Source organism: Sphaeramia orbicularis, chromosome 17 (genome assembly GCF_902148855.1).
Source record: "Sphaeramia orbicularis chromosome 17, fSphaOr1.1, whole genome shotgun sequence".
In the NCBI taxonomy this organism is placed as follows: domain Eukaryota; kingdom Metazoa; phylum Chordata; class Actinopteri; order Kurtiformes; family Apogonidae; genus Sphaeramia; species Sphaeramia orbicularis.
The window spans coordinates 15,773,965-15,789,519 of NC_043973.1; the positions used below are offsets into that span (position 1 = coordinate 15,773,965).

Here is a 15,555-nt window from a genome sequence, read left to right on the forward strand (position 1 = left end):
CACGTTCGGCAACCTTGGCTGCTGTGTGCGTCGTCAGGAGCACATGGAAGGGGCCTCGCCACCTGCGCTGCTTCCAGTGCTTCCATCTGAAGTCCTGGACCAAGATCCAATCCCCCGGCTGTAATGGGTGAAGCGGCCCCTCTGCAGGAACCGGTAACGCTGATCTCACCAATACCTGTACTTGAGATAGTTCAGAGGAGAGTTTTTGCAATAAGACAACATGTCATGCTCCAACAACGATGTCAAGTTGGTGCTCGGTTGGGGGCCTGGAGACCTGTACATGGGGGTCTCCCAAACATAATCTCAAAAGGACTCAGCCCACTTTGACTCCTACGTCTCATTCTCATTTGCATGAGAACCAGAGGTACGGCCTTGACCCAGTTAAGCCCTGTTTCTTTTTTTGCCATGTTATGAGCAGCACAGATAAGACATTTCTTGCAAAATTTCTCTGCAACCACTGTAAACCCCTTTGTAAACCAGTGTTGTGCAATAGCCTCTAACATTCCTCCCTTAGACACATGATCTACGCCATGTGTCAGCTTAGCAAACCAGGGGAAGAAATGTTTGGGCAGATAAGGTCGTCCATCAGCTGCCCACCACGCAGAAGAAGAATCCACTGCACAGCCACAAGAAGCCCAGACGCGCCTTTCGTCAGGAGTGGCAAATGACTGCGTGTCGGGAAGGGAGGCGGGAGGAGCCCCAGACAACGGCTGAGACAAAAAGGAGGAGGCAGGCTCCATAGAAGCAGCAGCCCTGGCAGCTGCGTCTGCTCGGGAGTTCCCCTGTGTGACCTCAGAGTCATTCTTCTGATGTGCCTGACATTTCACAACTGCAATAGCAGAGGGAAGAAGAACAGCATCCAACAAATTTGCCACAAGAGATGCATTAATCAATCAATCAATCAAACTTTATTTCTATAGCACTTTTCATACATGTTACATGTAGCACAAAGTGCTTCACAACAAAACCCCCCACAGTCCCGCGGTTGCAAATAAAAATACAAGCAATCAAAGTAAAATTTATAGTAGAGTTTAATTAAAAGCTAGCCTAAAAAGATAAGTTTTAAGTTTACTTTTAAAAATATGAACACTCGCAGCGGACCTCAGGTCCTCAGGTAGGCTGTTCCATAGTTTGGGGCCATAAAAGCTGAATGAGGCCTCACCATGAGTCGTAGTGTGGACTCTAGGAACAGTTAAGAGATTACTACCTGAGGACCTGAGGGTCCGAGATGGCTCATATGTTAAAGCAAATCAGATAAATAAATAGGGCTAAGACCATTAAGAGTTTAAAACCAATAAAAGCACTTTAAAACTGATCCTGAAGCTCACAGGGAGCCAGTGCAGAGACCTGAGCACTGGTGTTATATGCTCTCTCTTTCTGGTCCTAGTCAGCAGTCGGGCTGCAGATTTCTGGAGCAACTGCAGCGGTTGCCATGGTCTTCTTGGGAAGGACCAGAAAGGAGAGCGTTACAGTAATCAATTCGACTTGAGACAAAGGCATGTATCAAAGTCCTCTGCACTGGCTCAAGAGAGAACTGATCGTACTCTGGCAATATATATTTTTTTTTATTAAGGATCGGCTTACCGTCTGACTTCAAGAATTTGCGGTGTTTCCACAGGGCCCCAAAGTCATGAACCACGCCAAAGGCATACCTGGAATCAGTATAGATAGTGACAGAACAGCCCTCAGCCAGCTACAGGCCTCAGTCCAAAGCGACGAGCTCAGCCGCCTGTGCTGAATAATGTGAGGGCAGGAGGCCTGAGGAGACCATGTCAACGGACGTGCACACCGCAAACCAACTCTATTTGTTCCCGAAGTGTCCTTAAAAAAGGAACCATCTGTGAAGAAAACAAAGTCAGGGTTTGAAAGAGGCACATCAGTTTTATCAGGGCGGGGGGGAAACATGTCTGTTCCAAAGCGGTCTCAGAACAATGACGGTGTCCATCCTCAGCAGTGGGAAGAAGTGTGGCGGGGTTGAGTGTGGTACAGCGCTTCACGGTGATGTTTGGCATGTCTAGAAGAACGGTGGTGTACCTACGCCACCGGGCCACGGACAGGTGCGAGGTCTTTTGCTCTAAAAGAATGATAGAGACAGAATGTGGAACCAACACAGTCAAAGGGTTATACCCGACAATGTCACGTGACGCAGCCACAGCCTTTTCACATGCAGCGACGGCACAGAGACAAGAAGGAAGACCAGCAGCCACGGAGTCAAGTTTAATGGAGAAATACGCCACCGGACGCAAGCGGTCATCGTGAGCCTGCAACAGAACAGAAGACATGAAACCTCGCTTTTCATCCACAGTCTGAGTGAAAGGTTTGGTTGGATCAGGGAGGGCCAAGGCAGGGGCAGAACACAAGGCAAAAAATAAATGCATGGTGTCCAGCTGAGTGGACATTTTTGCAACTCCATGAAAAGTAGGTTAATTAAAAAAACAAATTCAATCACATTGTTGTTTTTTTTATTCATGCCTAAAGAAGAATAAAAACACTCTGGAAAAAAAATTCTTGATTAAAATTCTCATAATTCATGCATGAAAGGGTTAAAAATCCAGAGGGCTCAGTGTTCTTCCTCCATGCTAACAGTCAGCTGGTCCATCCTCTCACTGTCAGTGAACGGTTTATGTCAGGGGTCAGCAACCCTGGTCCTACAGAGCCACTATCCTGCAGGTTTTAGATGGTTCCCTCTTCCAGCACACCTGACGGTCATTATCAGGCTTCAGCAGAGCTTGATAATAGGCTTATCATTTGAATCAGCTGTGTTGGAAGAGGGACACAACTAAAACATGCAGGATAGTGGCTCTCTAGGACCAGGGTTGCTGACCCCTGGTCTATGTCATGGCACAGCGACCTAACCTCCGGAAAAACGGAGAACTGACCCGCCAGCTTAACAGTAAATGGCTAAAATTTGCTTGGAGGTCTTATTTCTGTCTTTGTACATAAGAAATCAATATAAGTGAATCCCCAAAGGAACTTTGTGTTGGTAAATGCAAGTTCTGCAAATGTACAGGATTTCAGTTCTGTTCAACATGTGGATAGTCATATGAACTATGTTTTCAGCTCAAAATGTCCAGTTCCATCACAATTAATGCTATATTTTCATGTCACAATGGCCAAGTTATATTTTAACTGAATTTACCTGAAAAACAAATAATCTATTCTTTAGACACATTTAGTGTGTTTGTGTCAGCTGTTATTGTTTTAGATCCACAATACTAACATGTATGAATAAGAGGAGAATTAGCAATAGTAAGTCCATAAGTTTATTACTAATAAAGTACTGGTAATGACCAGGTCATCATGGGTAGTGTCACGTCCGTCCACCAGCAAAAGTTTTCACATACACCTGCTATTAAAATCCAATATTTATGAAAATATAGGTTCCACTGTCAAATAATATCAGTAGTCTGTGCATAAATGGATTAGCATTATTTCAACACAGTTCTACAGTAGGGACGAGATCTCACTGTGGCCTGTGGCACCGGTGCCTGAGGTGCCGCTGTAGTCTGTGGCACTTCTGGTGCCTGTGGCACCTCGTCTGTGGCACTTCTGGTGGCTGTGGCACCGCTGCCAGAGGTGCCAGTGCCTGTGGCTCACTGTTTCTGGTGCCAGTGGCTTATTTCCAGTGGCTGTGGTACCGCTGCCACTGTTCTATTGGTACAGAGCAGTTTACAGTGGCTAGCGCATCATACAACTATACGGACGTTCAAACCAGGCACGAAGTAAATGTGTTTGTTGGTTATGGAATGGGAGTCAGGCTAATAATGCAGACATAAGTTTGTTCATGAATATAGACCAGATTTTGTTGAAACGAGTACTTTTGAGATTGAGTGAAGCAGACATTTTTTCAACTGAAATTTCGTTAGATTAAGATTTTTTTTTTAAAAGATACGACTTTATTCCCTCAATATTATGACTTTATTCTCATATATTACGACTTATTCTCGTAAAATTATAACTCTTTTGTATTTGACTTATTCTGATGAAATTACAGGTTCACCTCGATATTTTACGACTTTACTCTCGAAGTGTCAAGTGTTTTTCTTTTCTTATGTGGCCCTAATACGCCGTCGTAGTTAACAGGTTCTTCCAGTGTGGAATATTTAGCTGATTTCTGGTTTTCCAGTGGAGGACGACTGTCTTGGCGACAGTTAGGGCTATGAATAATGTTGTTTTAATCAGTGTAATGGTCCATTAGGGGGTGTAGGATGGGGGGGGAGAGAGAGAGAGAGAGGAGAGAGAGAGAGGAGAGAGAGAGAGAGAGACAGAGAGAACGTTTGTTGGCACAATGTTGAAACATGTCAACACTGCTTAGGACAGCGGACCTGAGTTGTGGCTGCCAGCTCGGCCAGACTCTGTTTAAAACGGATGTATATGTCCCATACGTCCAATAAGTTCAAGAATGTGGTGGACAAGGACATGAAACAAACATATCAATTCACTAGAATCCCGTTTCAAACCTGTTGACATTTCATACAATGATTAGCGCCTACACTGTTGAATTTTGACTACTGACTTTCAAGGCATTAAATAAATTAGTTTTATTTTATTAGACATACATATGCATATTTGTAAAGTGTCATGACATAACTTTTGTTATGATTTGGTGATATATAAATAAAATTTGATTTAATTTGACCAGTATCAATTATTTCTAATTTATTGTGTTCCTTCTGTCTTTATCTTCTTGTCATGCGCTCAACCATGGCTTATACCTTGTTCTTTTCATGACAAATGGCTCCTTATTCCCCCTCAAACATTTTCCATTGCATATCTATGACATTGGATTGTATTAGGATTATACAGGCCCCAGTTTTCCAAAAGCTTTTATTATCACATTTTTTTTTAAAGGTTTGCCAAAAATAAAAAATAAAAAAATAGTGGGAAGAATGCAACAATCACCATGCAAACGCAACAACGAAGTCAGTGTTTATAATATGTGAATCTCTTTGTGCAAGTACACCATGTGCTGGTAATGAGTTGGAACTCCTCTATGTAGCACTGACATTGTTCAAAACACCGCTCCGAACAAGGTGCTTCCTCAGCTCACAGTCCAATGGAACTGATAGGAACCCTTGGCATCATGCCATGGTATCGGGCCGTGGTACCGCAGCGCCTCGGCACCTGCCAACGAGCTGAGCCGTGGTACCGAGCCATGGTACGCCGTGCCGTGCTGGGGCACCTAGCGTTGATGTTACGAAGAACCATCATGTTAGCTCTCCTCTGCCAGGCCAAGCCACTGCACCGCTTCCAACTGCCTCTGCCCCACTAAACTAAGCTCAGTTGTCAACAGCCCTCTTGAAAGCACACACTTTAGACTGAAGTCGACACAAAACATACGCTGTGTGTACATTCAATAAATATGACCGCATATAAAATAATACTCGCCAACAGTCGTGTAGCTAACGTAAGTGGTAGCTTAAGCTAACCTTAGCATTGACACTGACATATTCATGTTGCTCGGTGCTAATAGCATAGAACAGCTTGGCTCTGTGAAAACAGTGCATAAAGTAATTCTGAATAACGTGCATAAGATTGAATTCATCCTTACCTTGTACAGAGTGGTCCAAAGCAGCATTATTCTTGAGTCCCAGCGAAAAAATGTCCGACCGCAGATGGGTTTCCTCCTAAAGCAGGAGCCCAGGAGTGTTTCTAAGAAGTCAACATGACTGACATGTTAGGAGGAAGAATAGAATGAAATTGTGTTGTATATGCTATGAATTAAATTGTGCTGTATATGCCAAGTACATATTTGAAAGTGAACAACCCTCCCTTTCCCCTTTTTTCAGTGTGTTTACATTTGTTTCTGTTTCCTTCCTTCTGGAGGTTAAACTGACGTGGAAAACTCGTCCGTCAAGATCAGACCAAATCACTATATTCTAATACTAATTCACTGTAACTAAATACTAAGTCCTGTTCCTAATAGAAGTTAAAAACTCACACTTGGAGTCAAAAAGAAGAGTTGAGTCAGCCGTCTTCAGCAGCCTTTTCCATGGGTTTCTTCATGAAGTAAACACACGGGTCGGTTCTCCAGAGAAGAGCCGACAAGCTTTTCTCCCCTTTTCCCATCCTTCTAGAAGGTTCGGGCTGTTTTTCCACTGGCAGAAATTATCTTGTGATTGTATCACCTTCTTATTCAAATTATCTTTGGTCAGGCACATCTGTGTTGTTTACCCTACTTGCTCCATACACACACTAGGTCATTTTCGGTCTTCTTATCACTTATTTTGTTTCTTCTCAGTTAGGTAGTGCAGCTAGCAGCGGACCAACGGCTAACAGCGGACCAGCGGCTAACAGCCGACCAGGGGCTAACAGCGGACCAGCGGCTAACAGTCGACCAGGGGCTAACAGCGGACCAGCGGCTAAGAGCGAACCTGCGGCTAACAGCCGACCAGGGGCTAACAGCTGTGCGGACACCTGCCGGGCAGACTGTGGGCATACATACCTTGGTCACACTGCCAACGGTTCCATAAACTGGCACCTGCAGGGCCCACTCCATGAAGAAAACAAACAGAACATGTACAAATGACTGAATATGGGAATCCCTGTGGCGGTGCATCCAGGAGGGCTAAAACTAGAGCTGCACAATTAATCAAACTTAAACGTACAAGAAATACTGCTTTGATATTTACATTGATTATTACATCTACAGCTTGTAGATGTCCTGATATTTTTATGTCTATTTTAAAAAAAAAAGGAAAAAGATAGAAAAGAATTGTTTAATATAATTATAAATTTAATATAATTATAAATTGTATATTATTATAAATTTAATATAATGTAATTACAAATTTAATATAATTATAAATTTAATAATATAATTATAAATGTAATATAATTCTAAATTTAATATAATATAATCATAAATTTAATATAATATAATTACAAATTTAATATAATTATAAATTTAATATAATATAATTTATTAGGTTTAAACATACAAAACATACCTCCCATGCATTCATCCATTCACCCCTATTAAGGTGTCTGTACAGCATAAAAAAAAGAAAAAAAAAAAAAGCATTCTCTATTTCTATTCTAGAATGTGACGTAATTTTGACGTACACCCAAAAGGGCAACACGCCAGCGCAGCGACCCTCACCCATGCTCACCCACGCACGCACGCAGGCACGCACACGCACAACCCCTACTTGGAGTCGACACGCCTCCAGGGGCGGATGAGTTCTGTCTTCCTACCAGCCAACCTCAACAGAACCCATTGGCCCCGCCCCCTTCGACGTATGCCCCTGGGGACGTACTGGCACGCACCCACCACCTCGCCTCTCACCGGCCACGCCTTGCCACCCAGCCAGCACAGCACTGGACCAGGGATGATTACGTTCTTCCAGACGTGGGCGGAGCTTATCACCCAACCACCCCCTCGATAAGTCCGTTGGCCCCACGCCCTTCCGCTCGCACCCTGAGCACCATGCCGACCAGGTGACGCAGCGCAGCTTTGCCCATTCCACAGCTAATGCCAGTACATCTGACCATAGGGGTTCCCACCTGGACTCGTACCCACAACATTCGCTTCGCGAGACATGAGCTTAGACCACTGAACCAACGTGCTGCCCCACCCATAGTCAGCTCGACACTGTATTTAACCCTTATACAAATTACGTCACGCCTCACCCCTCCCACCCCCAAAATGCGTTCTAAAAGAACGTTCTAGAAAAAAAAAAAAAAAAAAAAACACTATTGACAGCCTGCCTTGGAAATGAGTAAACGCCTAAAATCAAGTCAAATAAAGATAATAATAAATAAAAAATAAATAAAATAAATAAAGATTGAAGTAGCCAATCACGGAAGAGCCTTTTACCCAATCAGAGGCAAGTGTACGTGCAAATTCATGTCTTTGCAAACGGGAGGAAATACCGGATTTAGACCAAAGAAACTTTCTCATTTTCATCAACACTTACTTTATGTTGCTCCTCCATAACTTTTCCCCTCACAAATGTTATACAGGGTGTCCCATAAGTCTCCATACATAGGAAAAATAAACATTTCTTGACATAACCATTTTGATTTCTACAATATGCTCTATATGACTGCCATTTTGTCCCGAACACATTTCAATGGTGTCCTCCACTGCTGATGAACTAGAAGAAGAAATAGAAAGAAATACATGTTAGAACCATGGAATGGATTATGTCTCCTATGTATAGAGACTTATGGGACACCCTGTACATGGAAAAACCAGAATATATGTTTCAAACGTAAGTCGTTGTTTTTAAAGAACTGGGTTGATTACTGAACACTGCTTGTCTGTCAGTTGTTTAACAGGGAAGGTCACTTATTTACTTACAGTGAATTTTGGTTGGAATATAAAACTCTGGTACTCACTACAGAATATGCAGTCCTTCTGGTTTAAAACCTTTGCTACCTTCTACTATTAGTCCTTCAACAACCATTAGCCCTCAACTGCACAATCAGCATTATACACAGGAAATTTACATCCATTCTTGAGTAAAAAAAAAAACTAATAATAAATGCATTAGAGAAGTGATTCAAAGGATACAGTTTGTAAACCAGCTTCCATCTTTTTTTTTGGAGTAATTTATATTCTGATGTGGAATGAGAAAAGGTATGGTTATTACCAAGGAAGTGTTTCATTTCCAATAAAGTGACAGAGGTGTCTTTAAAACTGTTCCATAGGTGTTATCCAACTAATTCAGCTCTGATTAAGTAGAAGATCAGTGTCGACCCTTTTTGCTCATTTTGTCATAATTCACATGAAACATTAACATTAGTTTTGTGGTGTGACAGCAATCTTTTTTTTAATAGAAAGCTGGATATTTCTTTTAACTTCAAATTGAAGATATTTTATTGGTTTCTTTATTACTGATTTGCCTGTTCGGAAATAGTTTATTCTTAATCTCATTTCCTTATTAGCTAAATTTCATATACATACAAGCAAATCTGCCTATCAGAAACCAGCTTTGTGGTCTTTAAATCTTATTTGAAATCCTATCTACACACTTAACTTTTACACTAACCCTAAAGCTGTGAAGACTAAAGCCTTATGTGAAGAATTTAAGTTGTAATTTATTTTCATTTTATTTATTTTTTTCTCTTCTTGTTGATTCCTTTACTTTTATTTTATTTAATTTACTTACCTATTTATGTAATTGTAATTAATTTTTTCCTGCCTCACCTCGAGCATTGTTTTTTTTTTTTCTCCATGCCATGTTCTGTTCTATGTGTGTACAGTATTTTGTAAGTATAAAAAAAAAGGAGAAAAATTATTTAAATAAATAAATAAAAAATCATACAAAAGTGTCTTTCATTTTGAGGTCAACAATTAACTAATAACCGTACACCAAACCTAATGCCACTGGACTAAACCTACCTTTTACATGACTGTAACCGAATATTTCATATCAGTTTGGGCTTTGATCCAAGTTTATGACCGGTGCTTCTGTTTGGCTTCAATAACGGTTTACGAGGGCCTTAAGCTCTCCCTGCTGGCTCAAAGGGATTAACAACATCAACTCAACATTTTCAGTATAAAAAAAAAATGGAAAAAACAAATTTACAACAGCCTTGAACTAAATAATTCAGGCTTTTATGTACATTACAATAAACAGCATTGGATTTAAATCCAAATTAGAAATATTATTGCATCTTTTTAAAACAAACATCTGATTGGGTTTGAATTCATGTTTTGACACTTACATCTAATGGTATGATTGTTCATTTCCATATTTTGAAGTTTAACATGAGACTGAACTCCAACATAATAATTAGTTTACTATTTCAACAAAACTTCCCAAGGCTTAAGGCAATAATTAGTCAGTGGTATCTGGTGGCAAATATTTGATCCACAAGCACCAGGCTCATTGATTCCAAAGTAATTAACTATACAATAAATATACAATAGATGTAAACAATGTGAAAAAACAAAAAAGTAGGGCATACCTCTGCAGAAAGTCATTTAATTCAATCAAAATCTTGCAATGAGAAAAAAAAAAAAAAAAAGTAGTATCCAATTTGTACGTCTGCTCCATAAACTACTGGGTTCATCCATGGCCGACGCTCTACGCTTCATCCAGGCTTCATGAATATATGTGCAGTGGATATTCAGAGAAATAAATTAACAAGCAAATGGAGGAGAGAAAATAACATCTTCAGAGGACTTAACAAAAATATGGCAGACAAAACAGATTTAACATGACCAAAACATTATGATGGGCGACTCGGTGGTGCAGTGGTTTGCACTGGTGCCTCACAGCAAGAAGGTCCTGGGTTCGACTCCAACACCGTCGATGGGGGGTGGGACCTTTCTGTGTGACGTTTACCTGTTCTCCCCGTGTCTGCGTGGGTTCTCTCCAGGTACTCCGGCTTCCTCCCACCATCCAAAGACATGCTCCAATAGGTTAACTGGTTCATCTAAATTGCCCATAGGTGTGAATGTGAGAGTGATTGTTTGTCTCTATATGTTCAGCCCTGCGATGAACTGGAGACTTGTCCAGGGTGAACCCCGCCTTCGCCCCTATGTAGCTGGGATAGACTCCAGCGACCCTAGTGAGGATAAAGCAGGTTCAGAAAATGAATGAATGAAACATTATGATGGGCAATGAAGGCCACAATTTCATCTCATTTATATTCAGGAATGAATATAAGCCAAATTTAGCAAAATTGTGTAAAAGTTATTCTTAAAGCAGCGAGCTAATAACTGAAAACCATTTCACAATACAGTCTGAAACCACAGACGTCAACAGGGTAACGGCTGATCCAACTAAATAATCTGCTACAGTGCTGTGTAAAAAGTTGGATATTAAATTGTATCACCAAAAGATATGACACAATTAAAGAAAAGCAGTTTCTGTGAATTACAGGCTTGTTATTTTGACCAGAATAAAAGCCAGGGATTGTAGTTTTGTCCTCCGTGAAGCTGTGGCAGCAGTTCAGTCAATGTGAAACCGCAGAGAAGTTGTTCATCTGTTTGACTTTTCCTTCAGTTCATCAGCATGAGCTTCTCCTCGCAGACAGATGGGAAAGCACCACATTCCTCTTTATACACCTTCGAGGGACTCTTAAAAACTCACTTTTATAAACAAGCATTTCATTCAATCAGGACAGTGCAGTGTGTGTGTGCATATATTTGCGTATGGAGGTTTGTTTACATCAATATTGTGTCTGTGTATTGGTGTATTAAGTGTTGGTTGTGGGTCTGTCTTAGGGGTTGTTTGTGACATATGTGGCCATGGTGTTCGTTCAGTGTGTGTTGCTTGCGCCAGAAAGTTTGTATCTGCATGTTGAAAACTGTTTTCTTATTCTTGTCTTTCCTATTTGTTCTTATCTGTGTCTCCTTTTTGTGAAGCACTTTGTAACATGTTGTTTTAAAAAGTGCCATATAAATAAAGCTTTACTTACTTACTTACTACAGTGTTGACCATTCAAAAAAAAAAAAAAACAGACACTATTGTGGTTGCATGTCATGTCAGTTTAGCCAGTCCAGATCATCGTCTTCATCATCACTCAACAGTGGGGCAGGTGGAGAACGCCCTTTCAAGCTTTGAACACAAACAAGAGAAAAAAAGAAATCAAATATGAGTGATGTATGAGGAAAGATCTGGTACAACGCTGTCTGACTGAACACATAAGACGAAACACAAGGCAGGGGTCGGGGTTTGAAGCGGTGTTTCCCACCAAATCTGAGAGCTCAGTCTGGATGCTACAGATGGTTTCTGGCCAATTCCTCTTTCTCTTCCTACTCGCTGGCCGGCGCAGGGGGTTTGGCAGGAGTTGTGGTCTGGAAAAATGGCCACTCTCCATTTTCCTCACCCATTCCCCCAGTCAGACTGAGAGAATAGTAAAGAAGAAGGGATGACAGAGACAGAGGCATGAAGCGAAGGAGGGGGGTTAGACAGGCAGTTAGAAACACACGCAGAGAACAGAGCGGAGGGAGAAGATTCAACATTCCTTTTATTGTCACTGTATACACAGAGCATACACAATGACATTCTGATGTGCTTGTTAAAACGAGTCAGTGTATCTTTTGGTAATTGGATTTTCTTTTCAGAAACAAAAGAAAAACTAGTGAGTAATTGATTTTCATTTTAAAATAGACAAATTAAAATTGAATTTCGAGGTGTTTTTCTTTTTCAGTGTCAAAACAGATAAACCAAATTTAAAAAACAGATTGATTTTCATTTTTTTCTAGTAATAAAAAAGAAAGTCCATAAGTGTCTAACCATATTAATTTTCCTAATTTCATTGTACACACAATGACAATAAAGGCTATTCTATTCTATTCTATTCTATTTGTTCATCTGGCTGTTTCTAATCTGTCTGTACATTTCAAAACCAGCAAAACATCAGTTTCACATCAGTTGCTCTACTGTACTGTATCTTGGTTGCTTCCCAGACAAACTGGATTCAGACAATGTTTATCTCCTAAAGATTCTGTTGACATCAGCTAAAAGAGTCACAACAAAATGTTGCCTACAGAAAGAGCCACCGGCAACAGGCTTTTTTATTTCTATCGCAGAAAACATTTGACTGATGGAACACCTGACTTTTACCCTGCGGCTCCAGGAGGAGCCCTGAAAAAGGCGCTGGAGAAAATGGACAGACTTTACAAACAGTGACAGTACTAGTTAATAAAAGCATTTGATGTTGTAGGCATGTTTGATGTTATAATCGCCATATCTAGACCTCAATTTCATGTTCTTGTTTTGTAAAACTAAAATCTTTATAAATAGTGTCAAAAAAAAAAAAAAAAAAAAAAAAAAAAACACCAAAAAAAACATCTTTGGGTTTGTGCTCACCGTTAACATAAAGCCTGGATGGATCTTGGCAGCAGTCACTTGTTCTGATGGCTCAGATACAGAAGCAGTTTGTACTGAAGAAAAGAAGAGATGCATTATTCATATAAATCAAAAGTTAATGTCAAACAAGTGACGGTGTAGCAAAGCTCCCACCTCACCTCTTTTGTTGTGTGGCTTCCCAGTCCGGCTGCTCCCAGCTTCCCTTGGTTCACATACTGTTGGTTAATGCTGCACCAGACACAACAATCTTTTGACTGGACTTCATTATGAGATGATTTGGGGATTGTGACTTGATTGAAGTTAAAAAAAATTACATCAAAGCTCCTGACTGAAATGTAAGTGGAGTACTCACTACCTGAAGGCTTGAACTTCTGTGGCAAACAATAGAGGGTCTGCACTGCTGTCACTGCTAGCGGAAGTCACCACAGTTCCACCCACTGAGTGGCAGAAAGAGGGAGATGAGTGACAGTGTTGGCTTCAATCCTGTCTAAACTGAAGAACAATATTTAATAAAAAATGGGGAAAGAGCTGTTGTGTGATTGATTGTATGAACAGGTTTGAAAAGCAGTCGGAGCTATCGTTTTACAGACGCCGAAAGACAAGAAAGAGAAGTAGATGGATCCACAAATCCAGGAAACCAAACCTAGATCTGTGGATCCTGTTTGGTGTCAGCTAACATTAATTTATGCTGTATTTTTGGGTAAAATTATACCTTAACCTCTTAAGTGCCAGACAGTTAAGGGGCTAATAAGCCTTAAAAGTCCCACAGAATTTGGCCGTTTTTCAGTATTTTGCGTAGTTTTTATAATATTTGAAGAATCCTGCAGGAAACCGCTTGGCAACATCCGACCGATTGCTGATTAGATCCAAAACGCACCGGACGCAGCCGATTCATTATTGATCGTAATTTGCATAATTTATAATAATAATAATAATAATTTTTATTTATATAGCACTTTTCATACATTAAAAACTGTAGGACAAAGTGCTTTACATATCAGTTTAAAAATCAGTACCGCCCCCCACCCACACCCACCCACTCACCCGCACACACCACACACACACACACACACACACACACACACACACACACACACACACACAACACACACCCACACACACACATATACATGCAAACCCACAAGCTCACACATACTTAAGAAGACTGACTGAGCACGGGTAGACCAGAACAAAAATGTACAAGTAAAAGTAAAACATCAATTTAGGAGGCGCTGTCTCAGGGAGCCATCCGCACCAGGAGGCAGCCGCCGACCCCAGCGACCAGGCACCAGCAACACAGCCCCGCATCCCAACTAGTGGGAGAGGGCCAACTGGGACCCCCACCCACCAGAAAGGAGCGGACCCCAGTGAGAGAAGGCACCACAGCTCCCGGAGTCCACAGCCGCCCCCCGGCATGGAGGGCTCCCTCTGATGAAACACCGGAGAATAAGAAACATTAAAAAGATATAAAAATATTATTTGGTCGCGTGACCTCAAATTCCCGTCTGCTTGGTCTCAAAAGGGGGACACAGAAAGAACGCCATCGAAATGTGAGAAAGAAATGGGGGTGGATGGTTTGTTTGTACACAAATATGGCGTGTTCTCCAAAGCCGATCTGATCGGCCCGTGGCACTTTACAGGTTGTTTTCGTAAAGCCGATTTAATCGGCCCATGGCACTGAAAGTGTTAAATGACGTATTGTTTTGGCTAACATTCCTTCTTAGTAAAGCTCTTGGTTTCATGATCAGATCTTTCATGGTTTTTGTCTTCATTTTGTGACTCCGAACCTTGTGCTCCTACATGATTAGTAAACTAACTGAAACTGGGGCTAACCTAGTTTTTCAAATAGGGGGGAACTGGAGAATAAAGCTACGACGGAGTATTAGGACCACATAAGAAAATAAAAACACTTGTGACTACGAGTATAAAGTCATAAAACATCGATACAAAACCCGTAATTTTATGATGATAAAGTCAAATACAAAAAAAAAAAAAATCACAATGTTATGACAATAAAGTTGTAGTTACAAAAAGAACTCATAAAAATGTCATTCATTTATGAGATTAAAGTCGTCATATTCCAACAATAAAACTATATTACAAGAATAATGTCGCAATTTAAAAATAGGTGGTTTAAATCTGCTAATTTCCCAGAATCCAGTGGTCCCCTGCTGGTCCACAGTAGTATCTGTGTTGGATAAAGTACTTGATCTGAACTAGACTCAGTAAATCTCCTCAGTCCCAGTAGATCATGCATATATTCACTGGGGTCAGTCCACGGTTCTACTGGAAATGCACTTTGGATCAGCCGGTTCTGGGCCCTAGTTTTGGAGCCTGGTTGTCACTCATGATGAAACCATGTATATTTGCTTCATGTAAAAATAGCGCCGATCCCCTCCACCCTGGATGTCCGGATCCTCCATTTCTGTCCACATGTCAGTGTTCATGGACCACTTGTTCTTTGGTCGCTCGTACAGATCCACGTCCAGTCCAACTGTCCTTCATTTAATTTCAGATTTCACATTTTCCCTTTTCTCTGGCTGTATTTACTGCTATACTCTGTCATGTTGAGCAGGTTGGTTTAAGACATTCAGTATGACTGAGAGGGGTGTGGCCTGGGGGAGAAGTGATGTATGTGCAGACCCTCTATACTGTAGGAGCTCCAGGTGGTGGCGCTGGTGTCGGTGCTACAAAGAACCATAATGCTGTTCATTTATTGTTACTTCTTAGATGTTCGTTTTCTCTTTCTAGTAACAAAAAAATAAAGTTATTACCTGACAGA

At 41.0% G+C, this 15,555-nt stretch overlaps 1 long non-coding RNA gene across 1 annotated transcript; it reads right to left on the minus strand.

Moving 5' to 3' along the window:
• Positions 1-11,436: 11,436 nt before the first annotated feature.
• Positions 11,437-12,975, minus strand: LOC115436786 (uncharacterized). The gene is made up of 3 exons (XR_003937872.1): positions 12,932-12,975; positions 12,774-12,847; positions 11,437-11,516 (listed from the first exon to the last, which is right to left on the minus strand). It is a non-coding gene; the product is annotated as an uncharacterized LOC115436786 (long non-coding RNA).
• Positions 12,976-15,555: the final 2,580 nt, after the last annotated feature.